Below are 13600 nucleotides of genomic sequence, written 5' to 3' on the forward strand. Positions count from 1 at the left end.
TATTTGACTTAGGCGGTCTGTGACTCGGTCCCTCCGACCGCGAATATAACTTATCCGTCATTATACCAGGTAGAATGACAAATGAGGTGTCAAATGAAAGCTGATAATCCTAGGATGGTACTAAAGGTGAGATATTTGACCTAGGCTGTCTTTCCGTCGGTCCCTCCGACCGCGAATATAACTCCTCCGTCATTATACCAGGTAGAATGACAAATGAGGTGTCAAAAGAAAGCTTATAATACAAGGATGGTACTAAAGGTGAGATATTTAACTTAGGCGATCTGTGCGCCGGTCCCTCCGACCGCCAATATAACTCCTCCATCATTATACCAGGTAGAATGACAAATGAGGTGTCAAATGAAAGCTTATATTCCAAGGATGGTAATAAAGGTGAGATATTTGACCTAGGCTGTCTTTCCGACGGTCCGTACGACCGGGAATATAACTCCTCCGTCATTATACCATGTAGAATGAGAAATGAGGTGTCAAATGAAGGCTGATATTCCAAGGATGGTACTAAAGGTGAGATATTTGACCTACATGGTCTGTCCGTCGGTCCGTCCGACCGCGAGTATAACTCCTCAATCATTATACCAGGTAGAATGATAAATGAGGTGTCAAATGAAAGCTTATAATCCAAGGATGGTACTAAAGGTGAGATATTTGGCCTAGGCAATCTTTCTGTCGGTCCGTACGACCGCGAATATAACTTCTCCGTCATTATACCAGGTAGAATGACAAATGAGGTGTCAAATGAAAGCTTATATTCCAAGGATGGTACTAAAGGTGAGATATTTGACCCAGGCTGTCTTTCCGTCGGTCCGTACGACCGCGCATATAACCCCTCCGTCGTTATACCAGGTAGAATGACAAATGAGGTGTCAAATGAAAGCTTATAATCCAATGATAGTACTACAGGTGAGCGATTTGACCTAGGCTGTCTTTCCGCCGGTCCGTACGACCGCGACTATAACTTCTGCGTCTTTATACCAAGTAGAATGACAAATGAGGTGTCAAATGAAAGCTGATAATCCAATGATGGTACTACAGGTGAGCGATTTGACCTAAGCTGTCTTTCCGCCGGTCCGTACGTCCGCGACTATAACTTCTGCGTCTTTATACCAAGTAGAATGATAAATAAGGTGTCAAATGAAAGCTTATAATCCAAGGATGGTACTAAAAGTGAGATATTTTGCCTAGACAATCTTTCTGTCGGTCCGTACGACCGCGAATATAACTTCTCCGTCATTATACCAGGTAGAATGACAAATAAGGTGTCAAATGTAAGCTGGTAATACAAGGATGGTACTAAAGGTGAGATATTTGACCTAGGCGGTCTGTCGGTGGGTCCGTCCGACCGCGAATGTAACTCCTCTATCATTATACCAGCTATAATAATAAATGAGGTGTCAAATGAAAGCTTATAATCCAAGGATGGTACTAAAGGTGAGATATTTGAGCTGGGTACTCTTTCTGTCGGTCCGTACGACCGCCAATATAACTCCTCCGCCATTATACCGGGTAGAATGACAAATGAGGTGTCAAATAAAAGCTTGTGGGTGAAAACCTAGGACTTACGAAGTCCAATTTAAAAATAGGGCATATCAGAGATATGCCTTAGACATCATAGAAGACAATGACACAGAAAAATCAAACAAGCAATATGTCAAAAGGGCCTTAGTTTTGTATCTTCGGTCCTATTGGTCCAATCGTGATGTATAGCACCTCAAATGATAGGATTTGACAAACAGAATACAATGAGAGAAAAATCAAATACAACCTCATGTCAAAAGGGCCTTAGTCGCGTATCTTCGGTCCTATAAGACCAATCGTGACGTACGGCATCTCAAATAATAGGACTTGACAAATAAAATACAATGACACAGAAAAATCAAATACAGCAACAAGTCAAAAGGGCCCTAGTTATGTATATCTAGTCCTATTGGTCCAATTGTGACGTACAGCAGCTCAAATGGTAGGGTTTAATGAACAGAATACAATGACACAGAAAAATCAAATACAGCAATATGTCAAAAGGGCCTTATTTACGTATCTTCGCTCCTATTGGTCCAATCGTGGCGTACAGCACCTAAAATAACTGGATTTGACTAATATAATACAATGACGTATGAAAATCAATTACAGCATCATGTCAAAAGGGCCTTAGTCTTGTATCTACGGTTCTATTGGTTCAATCGTGACGTACAGCGTCTGAAATGATGGGATTTAACTGGCAGAATAAGATGGTGTAGACAAATGAAAATGACGGCATGTAATAACACTTTAAAATTGTAGAAATAAAATGGATTAACACACATGGTATGACATATTAGGTGAGAGTATTTAACAAATAGAATACGATTACATATGTCCAGTTTTTGACAAGCGACTTCTCTACATATGATAAACGCGAAAGGGCCCCAACGTTCACTGCTCGACATAGGCCTCCCGTTCACTGCATATACCCACTGCTTTCTGACGCTGTGACTTGAGAGGATAGGATTTAACGAATAGAACGACAAAGAAGACTAAACAAGGCAGCTCACGGGAAAAACACAACTGTCCGTTTTATACTCTACAGGGAAGCATCAAATATTCAACGTAAGGATATATTAGAGTATAACGGTATGATAAATCTTTTTCTTCTTTTTTTCATTTAGTGCATTCCGTACGTTTTTTAAACATAATCAGGAGAAGTTCTTGAATTTCTGAAGTCTATAAAAGAATTTCTTAACAAACCTTTTTTTAATTGTGTTATGGATTATTTTTAAGAATGTGTTTAAAAGGCAGTTCGCAGGCTTATTGTTCAATGGTCTTATCACTTTCAAGCGCCTGTCTTTTTTGTAGGACTATTAATTGTTACTTGTGATTTCAACCATTCTAGCGGGGCAATGCCTTTTCTATAACTGAAATGAATATTGTTATCCATTTAATTTTTTTCCTCAATTAATTGAATGCCTCCAACTGGTGTTTGGTCTAAGCTTACCGCTTTTCCCCATTTAAGCTAAACTGCTCGTCAAAAGTTAGGGATATAGAAAATTATGCTCATTTTCATAGCTAATTTTTTCGAGAACAGATTAACGGATTCCACTATTTTTTTTTTAATATTTTAGATTTTTCTTTAGTATTTACACAGTTGTGCAAAGGTTTACACAAACTTCTTTTTTGTACTTATACCGAGTTGTAGGTATAAGTACAGAAAAGAAGTTTGAGTAAACCTCTTGATAGGTATTAGTTACGTATCTTCACTCCCATTGGTCCCAACGTGTCGTACGGCGGCTCAAATCATTGGAATCAGCCAACAGAATACAATGACTAGGGAGCGGATTTATATGCGATCAATTTTGATGAAATATTCGCATATATATGCGGTAAAAAATTACGAAATATGCGCAAGATATGCACAAAAATTCAAAAAATGCGCATTTCGGGAAACCACAAATTTTCTGTCTTATTTAGTAATCTTATTTATTATTTTTCAAATAAAATCATTTTTTATATATGCAATTTATTCACAGTTTTTACAAAAACTGCTACCAATAGTTACCTATTTAAAATAAAACAACAATATCACTATAAATATATCTTCGATTATAATTCACTACAATGTGTTTTTCCAAATTCTTTACGAGGAAACATATTCTTTGATCAGACAAAATATTTTTATAACTTGAAAAACTCCTTTCAACATCGATAATTGGTGCGTATTTAAAATAACTTGTTAATTTCCGTTAGAAAATCGTAAAACTTTGGCTAAAGGTGTAAATTCTCTTAACAATAGAGGATTTAAAAAATCACCAGAATTATAGGTAGGTACCTACCCTAATAGCACAAGGACGTCCAATGGACGTCCTTCACGGACTTTAGGGACGTCCATTGGACGTCCGTTTTCGTCCGAGGAACGTCCTTTATACGTCCTATTTTGGTCCAAATGTCGCGCTACCGAACGTCCATTGGACGTCCATCTAATGTCCGAGGGGACATATATTGGATCTTAATCGGACGTAAATTGGACCTTAATCGAACGTCCTAGGGGACGTAAATTGGACCCTAATCGGACGTAAATTGGACCTTAATCGGACGTAAATTGAACCTTAATCGGACGTAAATTGGACCTTAATCGGACGTTAATTGAACCTTAATCGGACGTAAATTGGACTTTAATCGGACGTAAATTGGACCTTAATCGGACGTAAATGGGACCTTAATTGGACATAAATTGGACCTTAATCGGAGTAAATTGGATCTTAATCGGACGTCTTAGGGGACGTGAATTGGACCTTAACAGGACGTCCAATTTTGGTCCAAATTCCACGTTGCCAAACGCCCAATGGAGGTCCACCTAACGTCCGAAGGGACGTTCGGTGGACGTCAATTGGGCCTTCATAGGACGTCCCAGTTTGGTCCAATGTATTGCTGCCGATCATCGATCTAACGTCCTGGGAGGACGTTCGGTGGACGTCTAGAGACGATATTTATACCTGTGGAGAATGTATTGTGGGAAATAAAAAATATATTTTTTAAGGAACTTATATTACATCTTATATTAATTTACAATTATTGGATATTAGATTATTTACATTAAATTATAATTACACTTCTCCAAGAAATTAACGCACCACCTTAAAAATGGGCCATTTTTGATGTCTCGAATTTCCTAAAGCCATTGTCCCATCTAAGTGATTTTTTTAATAATATTATAGCCTAGGCTATATGGGCTACCTCCATAAGCTTGTCATGCACGGGGAGCTATACTGTAATAATATTATATCACATCGCTGAGGGAACTCTACATTACATATACTTTTCGAATCAAAACTTTTATTCTCTTAATATTATTACTTAAAAAATATATACTACATTCGTCTCGCTAAACTCGAAAAATAACTTATAAACCATAAAAATCTCCAAAAATATAAATGACATAAATGAGAATTGGCACAATTATTATTATGGTTTTAAGTTGATTTTTCGGATTTAACTACAATATTATGCAAAAAATTATGTTATATCGCAGATTTAAAATGGGTTTATCTCGAAAACAGTTATATTAAGTTTAGCGAGATGATTGTAGTACACTTTTTTTAAGTAAAAATATTAAGAGAATAAAAGTAGACTGGTACGCAGTCTGATTTTTGCATAAGAGTTTAATGAAATGGTAACAAATCAATTGGAAGTTCTGTCCGACAAAATACATGGAACGTTTTCGGTAGTCTGATGTTCCAAGTTTTTAACCTGTTCCACAATTAAAACTTCCCCGGTTCCAGTATTCCCGTACATCAAAGTTTGTCCGACTAGACACCGTGAAGCTATTAACAAATTTTCAGCTTGCTGTTAATCAACTTTTTTTATTACGCGGGATCCAGGTCTATAAATGAATACAATAAATAAGTAGGTAGGTACATATTATACACTTATTTATACGAGTACAATTAATAGTAGAGCTGGTTTTTGGGATGTTACAAGCAGCATTTGCATTTCCACAGAGATACTTATGACAGAAATAATAAAATACCGAGACGGACTATTATTATAATAATTTACAATAGGACCCGACGGCCGACGCTATAGGGACAGGTAAAATTTATGACTGAACAATGCACCGAGCATCGATACAAGCAATATGTACCGGTCGAAGGTTATTTTTTATTGTGCCAAATGGACGTATATAGTACCTACCTTTAAAAATCGAATACACAAATTAAAAGATATTTAACAACCATAAAGATTTGTCAAACTCTATCACCGACTTCATGAAAACAAGTATTACTACATTCTTTGATGATTTTTGCCGTAAATTTTAAAGGATTGACATGAAATTTGGCATACGCATAGCTAACATGTCAAAGAAAAAAAGTGATATTGTGCCACTGTGTGCTATTGCCCTGGGGTGAGTTTCACTCTTTCTCTGGGGTGAAAAACGTTCAAAATAAGTCCGGACTTCGATAAACTGATTAATATTAAGCAACCTTTATTCCATACTTACAAAGTATGTGTACTTACAAATTAGTATGTGAATTTGGGGGGTGAGTTTCACCCCGAGGAGGGGTGATATACAAAATATAGATAGATACACAAAAGATATACAAAAATGTTTCAAAACATCGAAAAAATGTGGTAAAATGCAAATATACATATCATATTATGATAAAATTGCGATTTTGGCGATTTGCCTTTTTGGATAGAATGATGATGATGTTGATTAGGATAAAACTGCGAAGAATTTTTTTATCGAAATATAGTAAAAAATATGAAAAATATACCAAAAAGCTTGAAAAAATATGTAAGTATGTAAGGAAAAACATAAATAATTAAATAAACTTTTGACAACACAACTCAAAAGTTTGAAACACTCACTATTTGGATTGGTTGTCCTGGCTTGTGATTTTCTTCTTTGCAGATGACGCTCACGGATCGATGTCAATGTCCAACGGACGTCCGAGCACGGACGTCCAATGGACGTCCAAAGGACGTTCATATTTATTCAACACGTAAGTACGTCCAACGTCGGACGTCCGAAGGACGTTCATTTATAGTCCATCCGCATTAGGACTAAAACTGGACCTATTTTGGGCACACGTACGCTCAACTTCAAAAAGATGCTCTCAATATTCATCTGTAGTAAGGATACATTGATAAAAATTATATTTTTGCTTATTAGAATTAACCACCAAACTTCTATCATCTTGGTAACGGGAATAATAAAACATTATAAAGTCCACTTTACATCAACAATAATTGAACAAGAAATTGACGACAAGTTATTCAAGGTCAAATTTGGCTTATACAAAACACAATTCTACTTCCAATTTTGCCGTGAATAAACAGAAAATAAAGAAATTTGACAAAATAAAACATATCCAATTGTTCTATTTCATCAAATTCCTTCATTTTCTTTTACAAATCATACATTTTGTACTCGTCAAATTTGGCCTTGAATAACTTAGTCAATTTCTTGTTCAATTTATTGTTGATGTAGAGTGGACATAACGAATAATTTACCGATCAGATTTTCACACTTTACATAAAAACAAAAACATGTATTAGATATTAAACTACATATACAGTTTTGAATTAAATATGATTTATAATCTTTTCCATTTAAACTATTTTATTAACATAATTAAGTTAATATTTTATTAAATAATTTTGCTGTTTAATCCCCTTATTGGTAGAATATGTCCAATATGGACGATTGGAAAAGGTCCGTATTTCGTCCGAGTACGGACGTCCAAAGGACGTTCATATTTATTCCACCCGAAGGACGTCCAACACCGGACGTCCGAAGGACGTACATATTTAGTCCACCCGAAGGACGTCCAAAGGACGTACATATTTAGTCCACCTGAAGGACGTCCAACGCCGGACGTCCAACGCCGGACGTCCAAAGGACGTACATATTTAGTACACCCGAAGTACGTCCAGCGTCGGACGTCCAAAGGACGTCCGTTTATGGTCCATGGACGTTAGGACCAAAAATTGTCCTATTTTGGACGTCCAAAGGACGTCGTGTGCTATTAGGGTATTAAATATAACAAAAGTATATAAAATTCGGATTTCCGGGTAAAACATCCTTCGTCATTTTAACATCCTACAATCATTTCATAACGGCGGCGTATTATCCTATAAGTACTTTGTGTAGAGATCGTTTATTTTCTAAGAAAAAATGAAAGGCGGTTAATGAGCTGTCTCTCTTGGTTCTCGAATTAATACAGACCACAGCCTGTGCGTGGAAATATTTTGTCGAATTAAAAAATTTAAATTTTGTTTTGGACTAATGAAATAAAACATTTTAGTAGTTCCAAAATGACACAAAATCTAGGCATCGGATAAAAAAGTTTATTTGAAGAAAGTGTATTTTTTTGTTCTTCTTAATGGCGGTACAGGCTCGTTTTTTTAATATTGTATTTAATTACAGAATAATTTTCAAATATTACCTAATATATTTTTCAAATTGGGCTCTGTACCGCCATTCTTTATTATATTACGGATACGTGTGCCAAATATCTTGAAAAAATATTCAAAATTACAGCCGCAATCTTGGAACGCGTTTTGGCTACCTGTTGATCGCTACTGTATCACCTTAAACAATTTTTTAAACAAATTCACAAAAATAATTTTTTCATTACGAACGATTTTTTAGATAAGTTGGGTTATTCTGAGCAAAAAAGGTATCTTGAGATTTTTCTCTAAAATTGATTTTTGTCGAGTTATATGGCCATTTTCGCATTTTTCAGGTTTTAAATCGCGTATAACTCGACAACAATCAATTTTAGAGAAAATTGACAAGAGACCTTTTTTGTTCAGAATGTCCAAAATTATCTAAAAAAAATTGTTCAAAGTGAAAAAATTATTTTTGTGGATTTGTTTAAAAAATTGTTTAAACAATTTTTCGACCACGGCACCTTGTGAATATGTTATAAGGACCTCTTTTTGAGTAAGTTTGTGCAAAAAAATCGAATCGGAATAATTTCACTAACAGGGGCGACGATAAATCCGGGACTATAGCGCTAATTATTAATAATTAAAAATAACAGCTTTGTAATAAAATAATGACAAAAATCTCTTAAGGACCTTGAAGCAAGCGTTTGAAACTTGATCTGCTCACTTTTTAATTTCATAATAATAACTTTTAATCGAGTTATTAAGACTTAAAAATGGCCATTTTCGCATTTTTCAAATTTTTAATCGCATATAACTCGACAACAATAAATTTTAAACAAAAATGGCAAGACACCTTTTTTGCCCAGAATGACACAAGTTATCTAAAAAAAATTGTTCGAAATGAAAAAATTGTTTTTGTGAATTTGTTTCAAAAAAATTTTTTAAACAATTTTTCGACCAATGCACCGCCCGGCACCCTTTGGATATGTTATAAAGACCTCTTTTTGAGTAAGTTTGTGCAAAAAAATCGAATCGGAATAATTTCGATAGCGGGGGCGACGATACTGCCCGGTCTACTTTTGATGCTGATGGTGATAGAATAGATACTTTTTATATAACAAAAATAAAACTTTTTTTAAACTCTTTAAAAAATTTGTGGCGGGTTTTCCCCGAAAACTGCGTTATTTTTTGGACATTTTACGTTGAACTAGTCGATTTGGAATTTGACGAATAAGAACCAACTTTTGATTAGCTCCAACTCTGTTTTTATTGTGTGTCCAGACTTCATACATACATCATTTTTTTTACTGTTTTATAAGCTTTATATTTGCTAGGAATAGTTTTTCGATCAAATACTTACTTTTTGATTTATTTGCGAAAAACCATCTAAAAACAAAAGTTACAAGGAATTTAATTAGTTTATCCACTTACGGACTTATTTGGACCTATATTTTTTCACACTCGAGAAGGGGGTGGTACTCATCCCCAGAAAAAAAGCACACACTGGCACTCTGATGTTCATTTCGCGAAATATCGCAGGGTTCGTATTTAAAATTTTTAATTTACTCCTCACCCCTTTCCGTGGGGGTTCGTTTTTGGTATCATTCGATAGACTTTTGAAAAATATTGAACACGCATTTTTTAGTTTTTCGATCTGACGTTCATTTCGCGAAATATTCGCTTTTTTGTGAAACTTTGTGACTCGCCCATCATTTCTTCAGATTTGGGAACACTTAATAATCGGAGGGGGCCAAGTCAGGAGAGTAAGCCGCATGAGAAAGTAATTAGAACCCCAACTCGAATTTTTGCTACTGTCACAACGCTCTTGTGAGTCGATGTATTGTCTTAGGTCTTGAGAACACTTTTTTCTTCTGCTTATGGAGTCGTTTTTCATTCATCACATACCGGAACTCACCACATAAATTTTGAAGACCCTGACATCAAAACTGTATTAAATTATATGTGATCTAAATAAGTTAATGAAAAGTCAGAATAGATAGAGTAGAACACTTATAAAAAAAATTGTAACAAGTAATTGGACATCGTAAGTTCTAATTTTTCACAAAAAGTGACCGGAAGTTGAACCGGCAGTCGATATTTGAACCCTTCGTGTAACTTTTTGTCAGCTGATATGACGGATGAATTTTGTTCACCTACAGATATGGACGAACAGACAGGCATGAAACCGGAAGTATGTATTTGTTCTGGTCTTTCTTAGTCGTGTTGACCAATAGTTTGTACTATTTCGACGAATTTAAAACAGTACTTTCGGTTGCAACTCTGGAACAGGCAGTCCGAGGTCAAACTTCTCACATGTAATATCATATTTTGGTTATAGGCTTTCATTTGACACCTTATTTGTCATTCTTTCTGTCCTACTAATAGACGAGTTGTGTTTATTGACGGACAGACATGGATAATTCTAGGTTTTCACATTTAATGATAAAAACAATAATTATACAATTCAGTTAACCTGACTATATCATTGTGATAATGACTTCTTATCTAAAAGTGACAACGGCAATAATTGCCGTTGTAATAATTATTATTCCATTCACTCACGATAAAATATCGCAAAACCTCCAGATTTTAAAGAACCGCTTGGATTGACATAAAATTTGGCACACACGTAGCTAAAATGCCAAAAAAAAAAGTGAGATTATGCCGATATGTTCTCTTGTCCTGGATGTGACTTTCACCCCTTCTTGGAGGTGAAAAAACATACGTGCAAAATAAGTCCGGAAGTGGATAAACTGACTAATTCCAATTCTAAGCAAATTTTGTTCTATAAAAGTTTTAGGTCAATACTTTTCGAGGTATGTGCGAGTGAATATGTTTATTTTTCATAGAAAAACACGTTTTGGACGGATTTTCGCAAATAACTCAAAAAGTAAGTATGTACATATTTTATCGAAGAAAATATTCCTAGCAATAATATAGCTTATGAAAAAGAGGTGTCAGTATAAGGTCTGTAGACCCAGTAGAAGCAGGGTTGCAGCTAATGAAAAATAGGTTCTTATTCGTCAAATACCAAATCGAATATTTCAACGTAAAATAACCAAAAAAATAAAGCACTTTTCGGGAAACACTCATCATAACTCTTTTAAAGTGTTTAAAAAAAATTTTTTTTGGTGTTTTTAAAACAGTTTCTAGCGTGAAAAGTAAGCAAGTTACGCTGAAAATAAAATCGTTCCCTTTTTTTTTGGCAAAAGAAAGTCATGAAAATTAATTGTTACCGCTTCACACGTTACTTTAGATAAATGTATTGTTTATACAGGGTGTCTCCGAAAATAGTGCGTTCCTTTAAGGTGTGGATATAATACACAATTTAGAACAAAAAGGTGTTGTAACATTTTTTCCTAAAGTTAACCGTTTCAACAAAAATTACGTTGTTCTCCATAAGAGTAAATTTTTATTTTCATAAATTTATATGACCTGGCAACATGGCGTAGAAGAACCTGTGACTGTGAAATTTAATCTAATGGGACCCCTTGTTTATTTACTAATTGAGTATCAATTTGCATATCAAAATGTATTTTCGTTTTTTGGTCAAACGGCTGAATTTAGAATAAAATGTTATAAGACTTTTTTGCTCTACATTGTGCTTTCTATCTATACCTTTAAGGAACGCACTATTTTCGGGGAAATCCTGTATATGATCTGTAAGTTGCATTGGTTCAAAATGCTTATTTTTGAAAGGGGTTTTGTTGAAAGGCCTCGAACGAATCACTAGTCACGAGTATGTATATGCAAATTTTGAACAGCCATATCTTAACCAATTTTTGTCTTCCAGAAAATCAAAAAATTCCAAATATTTAAAAAAGCAACACCTACATTTTTTACTCTTTAAGATATTTGGTATCACTAATAATTTTTAAGTTATTTTGACAAAAGTCTTTTTTTCAAAATTAAAGATTTAAAAAAATTTACTTTAAAACCAAATTTTTCCACAAATAAGCACTTTGAACTGATGAAACTTACAAACACAAACAATACATAAAGTTACTTGTGAAGTGGTAACGATTAATTCCATTTGGGCTGTTAATTAGAGGGAGTTTTTAGAATATTTTTAACCAAAAAAAAAGGAACAACTGTATTTTGAGCGTAACCTGCTTACTCTTGCTGCTGGAAACTTAAAAAAAAAATAAAAATAAACGTTTTCTTAAACACTTTAAGAAAGTTGTAATAAGTTTTCCCAGAAAAGTGTTTCATTTTTTTTATTTCACGTTAAAATATTCGATTTGGAATTTGAGATATAAGAGCTTATTTTTCACTATAGTCTGTTTTTAAACAAGAGGAGTCATTCAAATTTCCCGCGCCGTACACCTTGTTTGTAATTGGTACAACCTCAGGCAATTTTACTCATATCAAAGGGCCTAGCCGGGTAAGATGGTGAAAAGTGCCCCCAGCTCGATATAAATTCCCTATGGGCCACTTTTTAGCACATATAGAGGAACTCACTTTCTGAAATTTTTAGCCCCCTAGGTGGTCACGTGACCCCCCTAGAGCCTAATTAGGCATTTTATGTTTTTATTTTTTATCTCAGCCGCATCAAGAGCTAGCCAAAAACTTTATTTAAAAAAGTTGTAAGTTTCAAGAAGATCTATACGAAAAAATTTTTTTTTATTTTTTGGCGGGAAATTCGAATTTTTAGAACAATTTTAAACATTTAAATAACTCTGAAAAAAAAACTAAGACACTCGTTTTTACGAAAATCAATTATAATATGTATTTTTGCACAATCTTTCACGCTGAATTTTTTCAGATTTTTAAAATTGGTGAAACGTACCTTTAAAAATAAAAAACCGCGTTTTTTTCGGTTTTTTTTTTCGTTTTTTGATACAATTTTATACATATTTTTCAAAAAAGGTAACACTGTCACTAGAATAGGTAAAACCTGAAAAATAATTGGGGTTTGCTTAATAAAAATTTTTTGTAACGCCATCGATTTTCAAGATACAGGGCGTTGAAGAAAATAAAATTTTACACATTTTTTACGATTTTGCTGAAACTACTGGCAACATTGTAATAAAACTTGGCGGGATTTAAGAGGTAGTTATTGTGCATGTTTTGACATACAATTAAGGATTTGATATTCATCATTGGCGCGCATAGGGGTAATGGTCTGAACTTTTTAAAGAATAAAGATAGTACGCCACTGACATATTTCAAATTAACAATAGTTTTTGAATTTCTCGTTCAATTTGTGACAAAAAATGTATCTTCTTATTTTTTCATCGGACGCGCCATTTTTATTCAAAAAATAAAAGATCTTAACCCTTACAAAGTATTCGAACTTCTAGTACTTTCTACATCTACATAATAACATCCATTATTATCAAAATTAATTCGAATACTTTGGAAGCGTTAAGATATTTTATTTTTTGCAGCAAAACAGCGCGTCGTATGAAAAAATGAGAAGATAGATTTTTTATTGAAAATTGAACGAGGAATTCAAAAATGATTGTTAATTTGAAATATGTCAGTGGCGTACTATCTTTTTTTCTTTGAAAAGTTCAGACCATTACCCCTATGCGCGCCAATGATGAATATCAAATCCTTAGTTGTATGTCAAAACATGCACAATAACTACCTCTTAAAACCCGCCAAGTTTTATTACAATGTTGCCAGTAGTTTCGGCAAAATCGTAAAAAGTATGTAAAATTTTGTTTTCTTCAACGCCCTGTATCTTGAAAATGGATATCGTTACAAAAAA

This window comes from Diabrotica virgifera, chromosome 8 (assembly GCF_917563875.1).
Source record: "Diabrotica virgifera virgifera chromosome 8, PGI_DIABVI_V3a".
NCBI lineage: Eukaryota > Metazoa > Arthropoda > Insecta > Coleoptera > Chrysomelidae > Diabrotica > Diabrotica virgifera.